This window comes from Vipera ursinii (genome assembly GCF_947247035.1).
Source record: "Vipera ursinii genome assembly, chromosome: 1".
Classification (NCBI taxonomy): domain Eukaryota; kingdom Metazoa; phylum Chordata; class Lepidosauria; order Squamata; family Viperidae; genus Vipera; species Vipera ursinii.
This window is the reverse complement of record NC_139512.1, coordinates 287,587,158-287,604,110: the sequence shown is the minus strand read 5'-3', so window position 1 is coordinate 287,604,110 and position 16,953 is coordinate 287,587,158.

The following is a 16,953-nucleotide window of genomic DNA, read 5'->3' as shown; positions in this document are numbered from 1 at the left end:
TGTTAAGATTTTTCCTAGGACATTGTCAGATCATAGCCCTGTTTGGTTGGAGTTCTTTGCTGAAGATGATAATAGAAGATCCTGGAGATTGAATGAAAACCTATTCACAAATGAAGTGTTTTTGCAGAAATGTAGAGAACATCTGAAAGAATTTTTTTGTTATAAATATGCATAAAGGTACATTGATGGGAATGGTTTGGGATGCTAGTAAAGCGTACATGAGAGGGGTCTTGATTTATATGAATAATGCTTATAGGCGTAAGCAAATGCAAAAACGTAAAGATCTTGAGGAAGAGATTAAATCTAAGGAGAAAGATTTTATTTTGAATCCATTGGATAATAATTTAAGGACCTCGATACATTTATTGAAAGAATAATTTAGTATGTTAATGGCTGACCAAGTAGCAACTAATTTGTGTTATGCTAAGCATAATGCCTTTTGCAATGCTAATAAGCCTGGTAGGTGGTTGGCTTATCAATTAAGGAAGAAACAGAAATTACGTACTATAGATAAAATAGAATATAAAGGAAAAGAAGTCTATCAACAAAAATTGATTAAGAGGAGTTTCTTAGATTTTTACTCGAAATTATATTCTAGAGAAAACATACAAGCTTTAGATATAGTTAAATATCTACAAGAAGCACATTTTCCTAGGCTCTCAAAAGAACAACAAGTTGAGATGAACTGCTTAATAACATCAGAGGAAATCTCTTTAGCTATTAAACAGTTGAAAGTGGGCAAGGCCCCGGAAACAGATGGATTAACAGCAATTTATTATAAAACATTGTTGGTTGAAATGATTGAACCTTTAAAGATGTTGTTTAATGAAATTCAGACTGGAGGAGCAGTTCCTCCATCTTGGAGGACAGCCTTTGTATCATTGATTCCAAAGGAGGATCAAGACCTTACTCAACCTAAAAATTATAGACCTATATTGCTTTTGAATATAGATTATAAGATCGTTGCTAAAGTATTGGCTAATAGATTAATGCAAGTTTTAAAGCAAATGATTCATAGTGATCAATCGGGATTTATATCTGGAAGGTATATGAAATATAATGTAAGACAAATTGTAAATTTGCTTGAATATTTGGATAAGACCAACCAAGTCCCTATAGCATTGATATTTTTGGATGCAGAAAAAGCTTTTGATCAATTGAATTGGCAATTTTTATTTAAAGTTGTTGAGGAAATGAATTTTGGAGAACGATTTTTACATTCTATTAAAGCTATATATCAAGAACAAACTGCACAAATTATAATTAATGGGTGGTTAACAGAAATGTTTAAAATTGAAAAAGGTACAAGACAGGGATGCCCCCTATCACCATTGTTGTTTGGATTAACGTTAGAGATTTTATTAATTAAAATTTGAGAGTCTTCTATGATAAAGGGAATTAAAATAAAACAGAATGATTATAGATTGAGAGCTTTTGCTGATGACTTGGTTGTGACATTATTTCAACCGATACAATCGGTTATAGATTTGATGGAAATTATAACTCAGTATGGCAAGGTTTCAGGGTTTAAGGTAAATAGTAATAAGACTAAGATATTATCCAAGAATATGTCTATGAGTGAAAAGGAAATGTTAATTAAATTAACAGGTTTTGAAATAGTAAAAAAGGTTAAGTATTTAGGAGTGTATATTGCAGCTTCAAATGCAAAATTATATAAGAATAACTATGAAACACTATGGTTGAAGATACAAAAGGATTTAAATAATTGGAAAAAAATTACAATTATCATTACTGGGAAGAATTGCAGTTGTTAAAATGAATGTTCTACCAAAGTTTCTCTTTCTGTTTCAGATGATACCTATATTGAAAAAGGATGCCAACCTTGATCAATGGCAGAAGGGTATTAACAAATTTATCTGGGCGGGGGAAAAACCAAGAGTTAAATTCAAGATTTTACAAGATGCCAGAGAAAGAGGGGGACTCAAGGCGCCGAATTTGAAATTGTACTATGATGCGGTTGCCTTGACCTGGGTTAGTGATTGGCTTAATCTAACTAACAAGAGAATACTTCATCTTGAGGGATGGGATTTGGTATATGGATGGCATGCATACTTGCTTTATGATAAGAAGGTAGACAGGGCTTTTAAATCCCATATTCTTATAAGTGCTTTATTGCGTGTCTGGAAAAAGTATTATTATAAGTTAAATTATAAAATACCGATTTGGGGAATTCCTGGACACGCGATAGAGGGAGTGAGTATGGATATGGTTTCTTATAAGGAACTACTTAGATTGCAAGGGAATGATTGGCAACTCAAACCAGTAGAGGAGTTAAGACAAGAAAACATAAGTTACTCTTGGTTTCAATATACCCAATTGAAAGCTAGGTGGAAGTCAGATCAAAAGGTTGGCATCACAACTACAGATCAAAATTTAGTAAAGCAAATTAGAGATTCAAATTGTGCACATATAAAGAGGATATATAATGCTTTAATTGAATTGGATTCGGAAATGGAACTGGTTAAAGACTGCATGATAAAATGGGCACAAAATATTCAGGAACCAATTTCGTTGGACACCTGGGAGATAATTTGGGTCAGAAATGTTAAATTTACTCAGGCTCAAAATCTAAGAGAAAATTTTTATAAAATGTTTTATAGATGGCATCTGGATCCCAAGAAGTTGTCCAACATGTATCCTAATTTACAGTCTAAATGTTGGAGGTGTGGTAGTTTAGAAGCTACCTATTTTCACATGTGGTGGACCTGTAGAAATATAAAAGCTTTTTGGATTAAAATTTGGTGGAACATTCAAAAGATTTTTAAGAGAAAGATAAAGTTTTCCCCGCAATTGTTTTTATTGGGCATTGTTGTAGATTGTGATGTTAAAGAAACTAATGATGTTGAACATGATAACGGCAGCACGGTTACTGGTGGAAGAAGGATAGTTTGGAAGAAGGATAGTTTGCCCAATGTAGAAGAATGGGTGTTTAAAGTTTCGAATCTTGCAGAAATGTCTAAGATTTCTGCTTATCTGAAGGATCATTCACAGGAAAGATATATTTCAGTTTGGAGGAGATGGATAAATTATATTCAAAACAAATATGGGAGTAAAAAGTACCACTTAGCTTATGAGTAGATTTTAGTGGGATATTGTTATTGGTACGTTGTTGGTAGTTATGTTAAAAGAGAGTTAAAGCGCATTATGAATTTGGTTAATTGTATATTATGCATAATTTTTATTTAGAATATGATTATTGTAACTATAATCCTGTATTTAGCTCTGGGAAGTGGGGGGGGAAGTGGGTGGGTTTGGGGTGGGAGGGATTTGGGGATATATTGTAAAATTTTGTTTTTGTAAAACTCTTTAATTAAAAAAAGAACCCCAATATGATATTCTGCAGTGTACAGTGAGAAGAAGGGGCCAGAAAAGTTAACATTTTAGCAGGCATTTCTACTGTACCAGAGAATAATATAACTAGAGCCCTTATGAGGAGGAAAGATACCATATATAATACCGAACTTATTCTCAATTAAGGAAGACATGGCAAGCATGTGTACATCATATAAAATAAAAAGTTTAAATTCATGTATCATCTTTTGTCTCATCCACAGTCTTTGCTAGCTTCTTAGAGGAGAATCCTGAGTGAATTTCAGATCAATAGTACTATTTTGCCACTGATTTTACCAAGTGGGTAACGTTAAAAGAAAAGAAAAGAAAAAGAAAAGTGAATCAATAACTAATTACAACAATGCTCCACACAATGATGAAGAATTCTTCTGCTGTCTTTAACTAACATGGTTACATGACATTTAATAAGCAGCAGATCATTTTGAACATAGAGAACAGTTTTTTATACTGGTCTTTCAAAAAGAGTTATAACAAACTAGATGATGACACAGATTACCTCTATCTAGTTGAATATTTTGTTATTGCTGTTGTTGAGAGGAACAAAATTTGGACCTAAGCAGTGACACAATTGCAATTTTATTAGCTCTGGGCAAAAATCCCCACCACCATGCAGATGAATAGAGATGATCTATTGATGGCTGCCCTGCACATAAACATACCTATTTAAATGTTTGCTAGATTATTAACTCAGGTTGATTAGACTAGAATTCAAGAACCATGTCACTTGATGCACGTTATTTTTTAATAAATGCTTATTAAAGCCCTGCAAGGTACTTCACAAAAAAGCACAACCATGAATATTAGCTTTATCTAGTGTAAAGTTGCATTACTTTAGAATCTTGCAAGGCTGAAAGTATTTCTCCCATCCCTCATTTTTACTCTCCTGAAAACTAGGAAGGCTTCTCTCCTCCCTGAGACTCAAGTTTCTTTTATCAGACCATTGTCTTCCTGTCTCCCAAGGTCCTTTCCACATACCATTACATCATATAATTTACAAAGATGTAACGTGCAGTAAGAACATAGTGAAAATAGGACCATCAGATCTTGACACAAAGAATTTCTATTACCTATAGACAGCAACAAAGAGATGCTGTCAAAGTAATGATTTAACAGCTAACCATTTAATATAGACCACTGTTTACTGTGTTTACTCCTGGGTTATCTCACACAATAAGACTGTGCACACTCTGACAGATGCAGTTCACATCCTGTGGTTGTGTAGATTTTTTTGTGCCAAGACCTGGTAGCCCTAGAAACATCAGCAAATTAATTGACAAGATCTCTTTCCTGCTTGTTATGTCATGAAATTGCTTTACTATGCCTTTCTTCTGGAATTGCTCTCTACCAATATCACAGCCTTAGCTGAACAGGCATCTTCAGATGAAAGAAATAACTCAGATAAGACAAAGTCAGATACAGTATGTCCTGGCTCTAATAATAATGATAAGATGACATCAGAGCTTACTACGTCTGATCTTTGCTCATATGATTCAGACTTTGAATAGTCTCATTGGCCCGCAAGGGAATGCTTCCATATTCATGAAATAGATTGAAAGCAGGTAGCTGGAGGAGTGTTGGCTGCACAGAGAAACATAGCAAGGACAGTCCATTAATGCCCATGTTTAAGATTCCACACATGCATAGTCTCAAGTTGCAATTAGTCTTCACAAGTGCTCAGCTGCATATACTGTGTATTTTTTGGATTCATGTCACAGTAGTTCTTATTGTATTTAGAAGGTCAGCAGTTTGGCAGGTCAAATCCCGAGTGCCGCGTAACAGAGTGAGCACCTGTTACTCGTCCCAGCTTCTGCCAACTTAGCAGTTCAAAAGCTTGTAAAAATGCAAGTAGAACAATAGAGACCACTACAGTGGGAAGGTAACAGCGCTCCGTGCGCCTTTGGCATCTAGTCATGCCGGCCACATGACCACGGAGATGTCCTCGGACAAGCGCTGGCTCTTCGGCTTTGAAACGGAGATGAGCACCAGCCCCTAGAGTTGGAAACGTCTTTACCTTATGACACTTGGTTAAAAACCTCAACCTTTGCTTGACAACCCCAGTGACTGACTTGCTTTCTGAAATTCTATTGTCCTTAATGATGATATGAACTTTAGATTAGCCATGGAGATGTTTTTTGAGTTTTTGGAATCCAGAATATAAGTTGGAAAGTCTGATTTTTCTCCTGACAGCAAATTTCACTCCTATTGATTCTTGGTTGTAACAATACTATCGTCTATATTAAACCAAATTGTTATTAATTCCTAATACAGTCAGATAATTTTTGTATTCCTTACACCCTGTCCCAAAATCCTTATTTTGCATAATGCTGCCTAAGAGCTTCAGATATTGGATGAGCTAAAGTATCTTTCTTAACATAGTTTGTCTTGTTTATTCTCATTCTGCACCCAAATAATCCATAAAACGTACAAAATGCTGCCCATGTTCCGTTTAGGCATAGTCACAAATAATAAAGCCTAAGGAGATCTAATTATCTAGAAGGAGGCTGAGGGCAATGCAGATAAGAGCAAACATAGTAAAATTATTATTTGAACTTAGTGAAAGTTCCCCCATTATCTAGTAGTAAGTAGCTTTTCTAGAGATTCTACAGCTTAGTGATGAGCAGGGCTTTTTTTCTCATAGAACGCTCAGAACGGAGTTCCGGCACCGTTTTTGGATGGAACCTTGTAGGGTAGGCAAGACGGGTTGTATGACACGTGTGAGTTCCGGCACCTTTTTCTTTTACAAAAAAAGCACTGGTGATGAGTAATGGTTACCAGCATCAAATTCCTGGGTGTGCAGTTAACAAGTAGGCTGGCTTGGTCGCTCAACAGCGAGACACTGGTGAAGCATGAGAAAAGCACATCTTCCTTCCCCCGTCCTTACCACTTTCTACAGAGGGACGATTGAGAGCACCCTGTCATACAACATCACAGTCTGATTTAGAAGCATTACTGCTTCAGACAGGAAGGCAGTGCAGAGAATGGTCAGCATGGCTGAAAAGATCATTGGCAGTTCCCTCCCTTCCAGCCAGGACATAGCACATAAGTGTTGCTTGAGCAGGATCCACAAGATTATCTGGGACACTACACACCCTCTTCCTTGTTACCTTCTGGGAAGAGGCTCCATGGTATCCAAAGCAGAACATCCAAATTCAGTCACAGCTTTATTCCATACAGTATTAACCTTGTGAACTCTGAAGCTTCCTCCTTCTGTTATGTATTCAAGATGGGCAGTAATTAATATTTATATGTTACTTTTATGTAAGAGTGTAGGTCTATACATATGTTGTATATAATATATTTTAAGTGTGCGTTATGTATGTGTACACTTTGAGAGGAAGCAACTAAATTTCATTTTTAATGTGTGCCGTTGTGCCCACAGGAAAAAATGACAATAAAGGTTATCTAATCTAATTTTAACTCTGATTTGAAATTTGTTAACTCCAAAGTCCCAAATTATATAGTCATGTTTTTCATTCTATTTCAATTAGATTACTTCCAAATGCTCTGCAGATGTGTTTCTGATTTCTATTACTTATTAATGTTTCCATTTGATATTTCTGCAAATGAGAGCTCACATGTGCAAAAAATGTGCCCCAGTTGCATCTGTAAAGCAAAATAAACCCCCACATATACAATTTCTTTCAGCAACAACTTGAATGTTTCTAACTATAATCAGCCCCAACTGCAGCGACATAAATGGAAAAATTTTGGGAATGAACCTTAGAATCAGTATCATTGTGAAGTCTGTGCAAAATATATATATTTTCAGATTAACAGGTGCTTCCCAAAGAAGCTATCTTGGTTGGTCCAAAAGTAATTAATCAATCACACAATTACCCACCTTCTCTCACAGATCCCTTCTCCTGCCTTTTAAATCAGCATACAGCTGTTCTGGCTACATCTTCTACAATTCACATGAACGTTGCCTTTATTGATTTGGTTGGGGAACATACAATAGAAAGAATACTGTTGTTTTTTTATCCTCCCCTCTCACCAAATCTCCAATTATTTATCTGCATCTCCATTGTACCACAACCTTGAGAAATTGCTAAGAGGGTATTAAAAATTCTGTTTCTTGAACAATGACAATTCCTGTAAATCCAAGCCATATCCAGAAACTCACTTACCACCCTTAAGTTGAAGGGCAGATTTGAGGGAGGAATTATTAGTGAAAGAAGAAAAACACTGAAATTACATGAAGTCTTTGAAATACTGCTGCTGTTTTAAAATGCAGACTGGTATTTCATCACTAATCTTATAATGGGATGGGAGAAGACAACAGACATCACATGAACGAATGAAGTCTAGGAAGGGTGGAAATGAAATGAAGATGATGAAGATTCTTAGAGCTATAGAGAGAGGGACAATAAAAAGCACTCTGAAAGTGATGGAATTAGTGAATACATCTTGAAGATACCAAAGGAATAGGCTCCAGCTTTGTGATATTCAGATCTTTATGTTTTTGCTCACATCCTGTGGTTGGGGAGAGCCTTACTGGCAACAAAGTAAACTTCTTTAAGTACAGGTAGACCTCGATTTATGGTCACAACTAAGGATAAAATTTCTGTTGCTAAGTGAGACATTTGTTAAGTGAGTTTTGCCCCATTTTACAATTTTTCTTGCCACAGCTGATAAGTTAGTAACCTGGTTGTTAAGTGAATCAATTGACTTTGCTTGTCAGAAAGTCACATAAGGAAATCACATGACCCTGGGACACAGCAAAGGTCATAAATATGAACCAGTTGTCAAGCATCTGAATTTTGATCACATGATCATGGGGATGCTGTAAAGGGCATCACTATGAAAAATGGTCATGTCACATTTTTCACTGCCATTGTAATTTTGAATAGTCACTAAACAAACCATTGTAAGACAAGGACTACCTGTGCCATTCTCCACTTTTATGAAAGACTGGATCTGGACTATCTCATGCAAGACCATATGACAGATGTCTAGCAGATTGATTTTTGAAAGTTACAGCTTTTGACTCCATAGTACCATTAGCATGCACCTGCGGCATGATTTCAACTGACCCCCTCTCTATTCTTGCATGTATAGTGCCTTCAAATAAAACATATCTCCAGAATATATATTGTTCACCAACATAAAGGATAACAAACCAATGAAAAACAACAATAACAGCATTCTGTTTAAAATTTAAATACATAATGTTTTTTATTTTATTCACTGCCAATACACAAGATATTTTCTCCAGACAAATATTTTATCCCCCTATTCCTGAGATTAACATTCCCAGTTGGAGAAAATCCATTTGGCTCACAAAGCATAATGATATCACTGGTGCTTTCTCACTCTTCAACAAACATTTCTCACTCAACCCATTGGCATCTGACATTTCCAAAACACTTGCCTACATAATTCTCACCTCACATCTCAAATGCAGAAAAAGCAATGACAATCCACACCTCTCTATTAGAGGAAAAACAGAATCACGAATTAAATTCTGGTTAAACCTATTGCTGCTATTGTATATAGAGGGCAGATTTATGTTCAAAACAATAAACACGCTTCAATTTATGTATCATGTTGTAATCTGAAAGGTGTAGTAATATGTATTTTCAGAATACGTATTTTGAATTATTGTAATAATTACTTTATTTTGTGAAAAAAAGCCATTTCAAGCATCTTCTATTTGCTTCAGCCTAAGACATAAAGTTCTCCAATAATCTAAAAATTGACTCCTGCTTGAGATGATGAAAAGAACTCTCCAACCACAATCCTCCTGATAGCAAGTAATTCCATTCAGGCCTAGGAAAGAGGCAATGCATGTCATATCATATTCAGAATTCAGAATTCCTCTGTCTATTCGTGGTCACAGATCATCAGGAAGATCATCAATCATCTAATAGTTCCATAGAGGACAGCAGCAATGGATGTGAATGTCAAAAGGAATCAGAATGATGGCCATGAACTAATAATTAATGTCCCACCCTTTTGTAGTGTAACATCAAAACTTGTTCAAAAAGGGCCAGGCTATTACACAATTATGGCTTCCTTTTTTGCTTTTTTGATCCTCCTCCCTAGGGACACTCCCAATTCAGGTCATTTTGAAAGGAAAGGAGGGCAAATTGTTCCACTGTCAACACAGAAGATAGCTGGCTCAAGGATTAGTTAAATGGCTCAGTTAATGAGATAATTAGATTAATTTTCATTCAAAGCTAGGAACATAATCAACTAAAATTATTTCTGTATTTTGAACTTTTTATACCTGCTTACTGGGTTATTGGTTTAAATGGACAAAGAAAAGAGGAAAATATGACAAAGAAACATCTATATCAAACACTGTGATGACTTCTCTATATGTGACACTGCCTCCTTGTTGCTAACTTGAATACAACCCACTGCCTTGAGTAATTTAATCATAACAACATCCTGAGAATGATGAGTTCTCAGACTTTAGAAAGGGCAAGATTAACAAACCAAAGCAGTACGGATTTCAGGAATTGCCTTTATTGTTGTAAGGTGGAATAACTGAATCATGAAAGTCAAGTTTCCCGGTACCACATCCTATAAAAAATTCAATCACCAGAGTTATTTTTTATTATCTATTATCATGCTTTCCTCTTACTCAGGACCCCCTTTCTACCAAGAATGGAGAAAGCCCCCAGCAAGGTCAGTTATGTTTTTGACACTTGAATTTTAAAGTGGCATCTATTTGATTCAAGGCAACTCTGGCATCTACTTGAACCGTGTGGAATAGCAATAGCACTTAGACTTATATACTGCTTCACAGTTCTTTATAGTCCTCTTTAAGTGGTTTTCAGAGTCAGCATATTGTCCCCAACAATCTGGGTCCTCATTTTACTGACCTCGGAAGGATGGAAGGCTGAGTCAACCTTGAGCCAGTGAGAATCGAACTGCCAAACTGCTGGCAGCTGGTATTCAGCAGGTTGACTCAGCCTCCATACTTCCGAAGTCGGTAAAATGAAGGCTCAGATTGTTCGGGGCAATATGCTGATTCTGTAAACCTCTTAGAGAGGGTTGTAAAGCACTACAGAGTGGTATATAGGTCTAAGTGCTATTGCTATTGTTAATGTTAATGTAATAGTATATGTATAGTATAGTATACAAGGGAAGCAGTGGTTCAGTGGGTTAGGACACTGAGCTTGTCGATCAAATGGTCAGCAGTTTGGCAGGTCGAATCTCAAGTGCTGCGTAACAGAGTGAGCGCCTGTTACTCGTCCCAGCTTCTGCCAACCTAGCAGTTCGAAAGCACGTAAAAATGCAAGTAGAAAAATAGGACCACTACAGTGGGAAGGTAACAGCGTTCCATGCACCCTTGGCGTCTAGTCATGCCGGCCACATGACCACGGAGACGTCCTCAGACAAGTGCTGGCTCTTTGGCTTTGAAACGGAGATGAGCACCGGCTCCTAGAGTTGGAAACGACTAGCACGCATGTGCGGGGGAACCTTTACCTTACCTTTAATAGTATATAGAAATGAATTTAGGAGAAAGGAGGCAAAGTCACAGCTTAGAAAACTATTATGCAAAAGGTATTTTAGTTCATAGGGATGTGGGAAGCATTTCAGAAGGAACCCTTCCTAGTTTTCTGAAAACTAAAAATAAAGGAAGGGAGAAGAACAGGCACATGGTTTGTGCATCTTGTCTGAACTACCTCAAAAGGCTTCCTTGCCTTGCTGCCATACTGGCACTCATGCTGGATGCTGGCTAGGTGGGTGGGGGGTGGGGGGTGGAGCCGGCCAGGAGGCATCTATTTAGAGTGCTGGGAGTTGGTTGCTCCCAGGGCTGACTTTGTTTGCCGTTTGTTTGAAAACTGCATGCCAGAGCGTACCGTGAATAAACCGACCACCTGTGAACTCAACAGCTTGTTTCTTCTTGGAGCCAGGGGTGCAGCAAGGACCTCTGAAATAAATCAATAATCAACAAGAGAAAGCACAGACTTTCAAATGTTTACATTCAATTCAGGATCAACGTTGACCATTTTACAGGATTAAAAATAATAAGCAAAAATATATACAGTATATATATATTTAATCCCATTTATATCCCGCCCTTCTCCGAAGACTCAGGGCAGTTTACAATCTAAAGCACAAATCAATGTGCTTAGCAATAGCCTTCATTCTATGTATATGCCTGCTTATTAGGGCTTTCGGGGGGGCCCAAGCAGCATTATTACAAAGTCAGCTTATTGCCCCCAACAATCTGGGTCCTCATTTTACCTACCTCAGAAGGATGGAAGGCTGAGTTAACCTTGAGCCTGGTGGGACTCGAACCTGCACTAATTGCAGGCAGCTGGTGTTACTTAAGGAGGCATTAGCCCACTGCTCCACCAAGGGTCTTCTGCAGGACCCAATCTGGGTTGGTCACCGAGACCAGAGGTTTAGTCTTCCAAGCTTTCATCCTCAGGGAACTTCTCTCTAATGAAATGTGTGCTTTGGGCTATTCTATGTGTTATAATTATGTGATTTCCTTGTGCTGCCAAGTCCTCAGTTCCTAAGTAGCTGATAAGCTGCTGGTAAATCAGCACTCCCATTGAGTGACAAGGGACCAGTTTCCCAGGCTTCCATCATTTCCCTGGGTATCTTCGTACCTGCTTGACCAACAATCTTAGGATAGGCTCCAGCACAAATCCAATAGCTTGGTAGACTAAATCTCTGGTCTTGGTGACCAACCCAGATTGGATCCTCCAACATTATCCTAGGAGATCCATATTTGTTTTCATTCATAATATATCTACTGCCAAAGTCATATGGAACCAACTACAATTACTTATGCTATAGTATATTTTTCTAGAGACTGCAGGAAGAATAGAACAGACTGTATCAGATGATTCTGCAATTCTATGAGAACCTCTAATGTGCTGAGCAGGGAGAAAGTACATTCCCACAAGAGCAGGTAGGTTCCAAAACAAGTGGATACAGCCAGAAAATAAATTCAATTTATTGTAACTGACAGTTAAAACTAACTAAAATTAAGCTACATTAATTCAGTACAGTTCACATAATTACCCTTCAGGTACACATTTAATCATGCATATTTCATTAAAATGGTAATTTGCTGGCAACTTTGGGGTGGTAGGCACTCAAATACTGTCACGGAGCCACCAAATCTCAGTCTCTGGTTATATGGCTTTGTTCTGGACTATCATTTCTCCTCACTGTCTTCATATTCAAACTTTCAATGATTGAATGGAAATAGTTCTTTTTAAAAAGAAGTGTATGGGATTTAACAATATGTTCTAGAATCAAAAATAAGGAAGTAAAAGCTTCATCTTCTTTTGTCAAGTCCATCACCTACATGCTTGACAAATCACCCCTCCACGTTTCATTGAATTAATAGAGGAATCTTTGCTGATATCAATTGAACTTACCTAATGTCAGTTGCATCATATAGCAGAGTTAAAACTCACATTTCCTGATTCTGCTTTCTTGTCTCCCTCTCATACATGCATATTCTCCTATGACCATTTGTAAATGTTTACAGACATTAATTGAGATTGTCTATGGAGATTCTCAGTCAGCCAGGTCATGGTTGTCACAAAGGTGCTTTTTCAAAAGGACTTTATTTTTCCTTCAAGATGTTTTGCTTCTCATCCAAGAAGCTTCTCCAATTCTGACTCAAGCTTCCTGAATGAGAAGCAAAATATCTTCAAAGAAAAACAAAGTCTAGTTGCCTTTTGAAAAAGCACATTTGGGATTAACTGAGATTAACCTAATTAATAACACATATATGCTGTTTTATGTTTCTGGAATTGAGAAGATCAGAATAAATTTTCAATTTTCATCTTTCAAGTCTAGAATTTATTTTTTTGGGGGGATATTTTCTAGTAAATGTTTTTCCCAATCTGATGTCTTCCAAATTTTTACAACTACCAATTTGAAAATCTTCAGATTTAGGAACATTACTTCCAGTTTCAGATTGTAAAACAAATTCAAATGAGATCCCTGACTTCATCCATTATAGTTCTCATGCTCTTGAGAAAGGTTGGGAGAACTGTTTGTGCCAAGAAGAGCACATTTGAAAACTGAGAATAAATATCATTTTTTTTCAAACAGTACATTTCAGCATTTCAATATGCAAAGCAGCTATTTGATAACTTCTTCCTTGTCCGTACATGACTGAAATGTGAAACACAGCATATGATTATCAGACTGACACCTATTTCAGCTATAACTACATGGACTGAAAAGTCAACTGGGGTCATTTCATTGATGAGATGTCAAGAGAAAAAGACACATATTTTCATTAAGGCAGCCTTTTGCCAGAAGACACAGATATAAATGCTACATTAGATTCTAATTAAGCCTCTTGCGATAGCGGCACAAAAACTCCCAACAAATATGGCTGATTAAAATTAATGATAATTTATTAAGTGAGTGAAGGTTATCTCATTTTAGCTCATTTTAAACAATGCTTAAATTGCCTAATCAAACATATATAAGCTTATTTATATGGCAGTTGAATATAAATTGCCTCTACTATTAGCAGTTACTCTGAATGCTGTGGAAATTTAATACATTAACAAAACTTTTGAAGCAAATTTGAACTCTAAGGTGTGACTTCGGCAATGAATCTTAAGGTATTTTATTAAATGGATTTCTTTGGTAAACAATTTCTAACCCATTTTCATCTATATAACAGAATAAAAAATGAAATAGCTTACACTTCAAATCAAGATGCATATTTAACTAGGGATAATCAACATTTCTGTAGTTATAGAACACTGAAAAAAAAGTTCTTTAGGGCTTTGTGGGGACACAATGATTTTACTGCAGGCAGAAAGGAGGAATTCTTTAAATGCATGTTGATGGGTTCAGGATAGCCAATTATTTGATGCTGAATACCAGCAATGCAAGCTTAATAACTCTGAAAGATGCAGAATAGTCATAAAGCAATAAGTTCCCAATTAGAGCAACTCTGAGATCCTTACTCATGTTGTAGATTGTCTCTAAAATTACAGCTCATGTTAAAACAGTTTTACATTCAGTCAAAACAATAATATCTGAAAGATGTAAACTATGATAAATTCCAATTTGCTGATCCAATTTTCCCCATTGTTCAAAACATTGTTCATTAAAACAATAAGAATTTGAATTATCATCTCTCCATTGATCATCATCTTTCTTGAATTTAAATGGTCACAGAAAATAGACAGGAAAAGGACAATCTTATTGACCACAAGTGTCCATTCACAATACAGTCAGAATTGAATATAAACTATAGTCTGCATTTGAACAATTAGTTTGTGTGTGAGGGAGAGGGAGATATCTCCTCTGAGTCAGTTTTTGATGGTGACTTGCCTGGATGAATTGCACCTTTCTTGGCAAGATTTTTTTCAGAAGTGGTTTGACATTGCCACCTAGGGCTGAGAGAAAATGTCTGGCTCAGGGTCACCCAGCTGTCTTTGTGCCTAAGGCACGAATGAAGTTACAGTTTGGAGCTGATGCCTTAACCACTAAACCAAACCAGTTGTTTTGAACAATCTACTATTTATTTATTTTATTTATTTATTCAATTTATATACCGCCCTTCTCCCGTAGGACTCAGGGCGGTTCACAAGGTTTTTTTTAAAAAACAATACAACAATTACAAAACTTAAAATCAATTAAAAAGATTATATAGACCTTGCAATAAACCCCAGTTAAAAAACAGTTAAAATCCCAATTAATATGCTCAGACCAGGCCAGAGAGCTCAAAGAGCCAGGTCTTCAGGTCCCGGTGGAATGAACAAAGGTCAGGGGCAGTCCTAAGCTCTACGGGCAGCTGATTCCAAAGGGCAGGTGCACCCACAGAGAAGGCCCTTCCCCTGGGTATTGTCCACCGGCAATCTTTTACCGGCGGTACCCTGAGAAGACCCTCCCTGTGGGAGCGCACAGGACAAAGGGAGCTTGATGCCGGCAGCAGGTGTTCCCTCAGATATCCCGGACCCAAGCCATTTAGGGCTTTATAGGTACTAGAGTAGATAAAATGTACATGTACAGTAGAGCAGGCATTTGTTGCAGTTTCAGCATATTGTGTTGGAAACTCTACTTTTAACTTAGCCTAAAGTGTGAAATATATCATTTTAAACCAGGATATGTATTTCAGTGTCGATTGTCAGGTGAGCAATGACACTGGGATTTATTAATATTGGCCTAGATGTGTTGTGTAAATCCAGTCAACATTTCTTGTCAGAAGAAAAATAAAATAATGTTTTTTCTCCAATCACTTTCATGGGAGACAGGTGCAATAGATGGTAAAGGCTGCTTTGAATCTTGTTACCTTTGCTCTCATCTATGATTTTGCTACCTACCTGTATGATAATGAGAGATTAATTGGATGCTAACATTAACAATCCTTACTGTGTAGAAGATCAACTTCTCTACAGATACAAAGGGACAGAAAAAGAGATGACTTCCAGATGTTTGGATTTCAAATCCAATCAGCCTTAATCAGCATGGATAGTGATAAGGGGATTGTGGAAGCTATAATTTGAAATATATGGATTAAAATGGTCTAGCTTAATTCAATTAAAAATACAGAAATTATCAGGTCCATTAATTTCATATATCTAAATAAAAAGAGAGAATCTCTGAGAATCACTAGCTGGAACCAAGTGTTTGTACAATGGTTCAGTTGTGTAGTTATACCCTTAAAGTTTAGCCATAATAAAGGATATCACTATAAAGCTTATTCTCAGATCTGACACAGGCATTCAGTACCAGTTCTGAGATCTCAGTTTCAGGATTTTCATACATAGATCTATGTTTGATACCTCAGCCCCAAGCTGTCTTTATTTCAGCAGCCTGACTGGAAAGAACAGAAATCTGTTCAGTTGTTGCTATGGTTAACACACAAACAAACACACACACACACACATCTTGCATAGTTTTAAAACTGAAATATGAAAGTGTTAAAAAAAGAATGTAAAATAATAAATCTGAAAGAATAAATTTATTAGGAGTACTGAAAATCTCAGTTTGAACTACAGTGCACTGGATTTTCTAAACAATACATAATCAAAATTAATTTTAATAAGCTTGCTCCATCTTTTCAACTCTGCCTGTTTATAGAAATTTATTTTTTTCATCACTGCTACGCCCCAACTTAAGAGGTAGCTGTAGTCCAATATCCATTTGCTGAATGTTGATACTATATACCCAGCACACACAGAGAGAAATATAGATCATTTTGATTAAAACTGTACAAATTTATAAGATCATAATCTCTATGCAGAACAATGCTTACATATTCTTGTTACAAATAATTATAGACAAATATCATATAAAATGCCCATTGGGACTCCAAAAAACACATGAATAACCAATAAATAATTTATCTGTACAAAATATGCCTCCTTTGAATATAGAACATGTTATGATAAGAGTAGAGGATTAAAATGCTGGAGGAGGAGGACCACTGAAATACTCAAATATCATGATCCCTTTTTCTGTGCCCAAAAAGAGTACTGAAAAGTTCTGTTTTAGGGAAATTCTCAGCATTTTATAAGAAAGAGGAAATCCAAAAATATGGAAGAATGTTCTCAGGGTCAAAATAAGTAGAAAGAATTACTAACAAATAAAACAATGGGATAAAAGATAATAAAAAGTAGCCTAGCG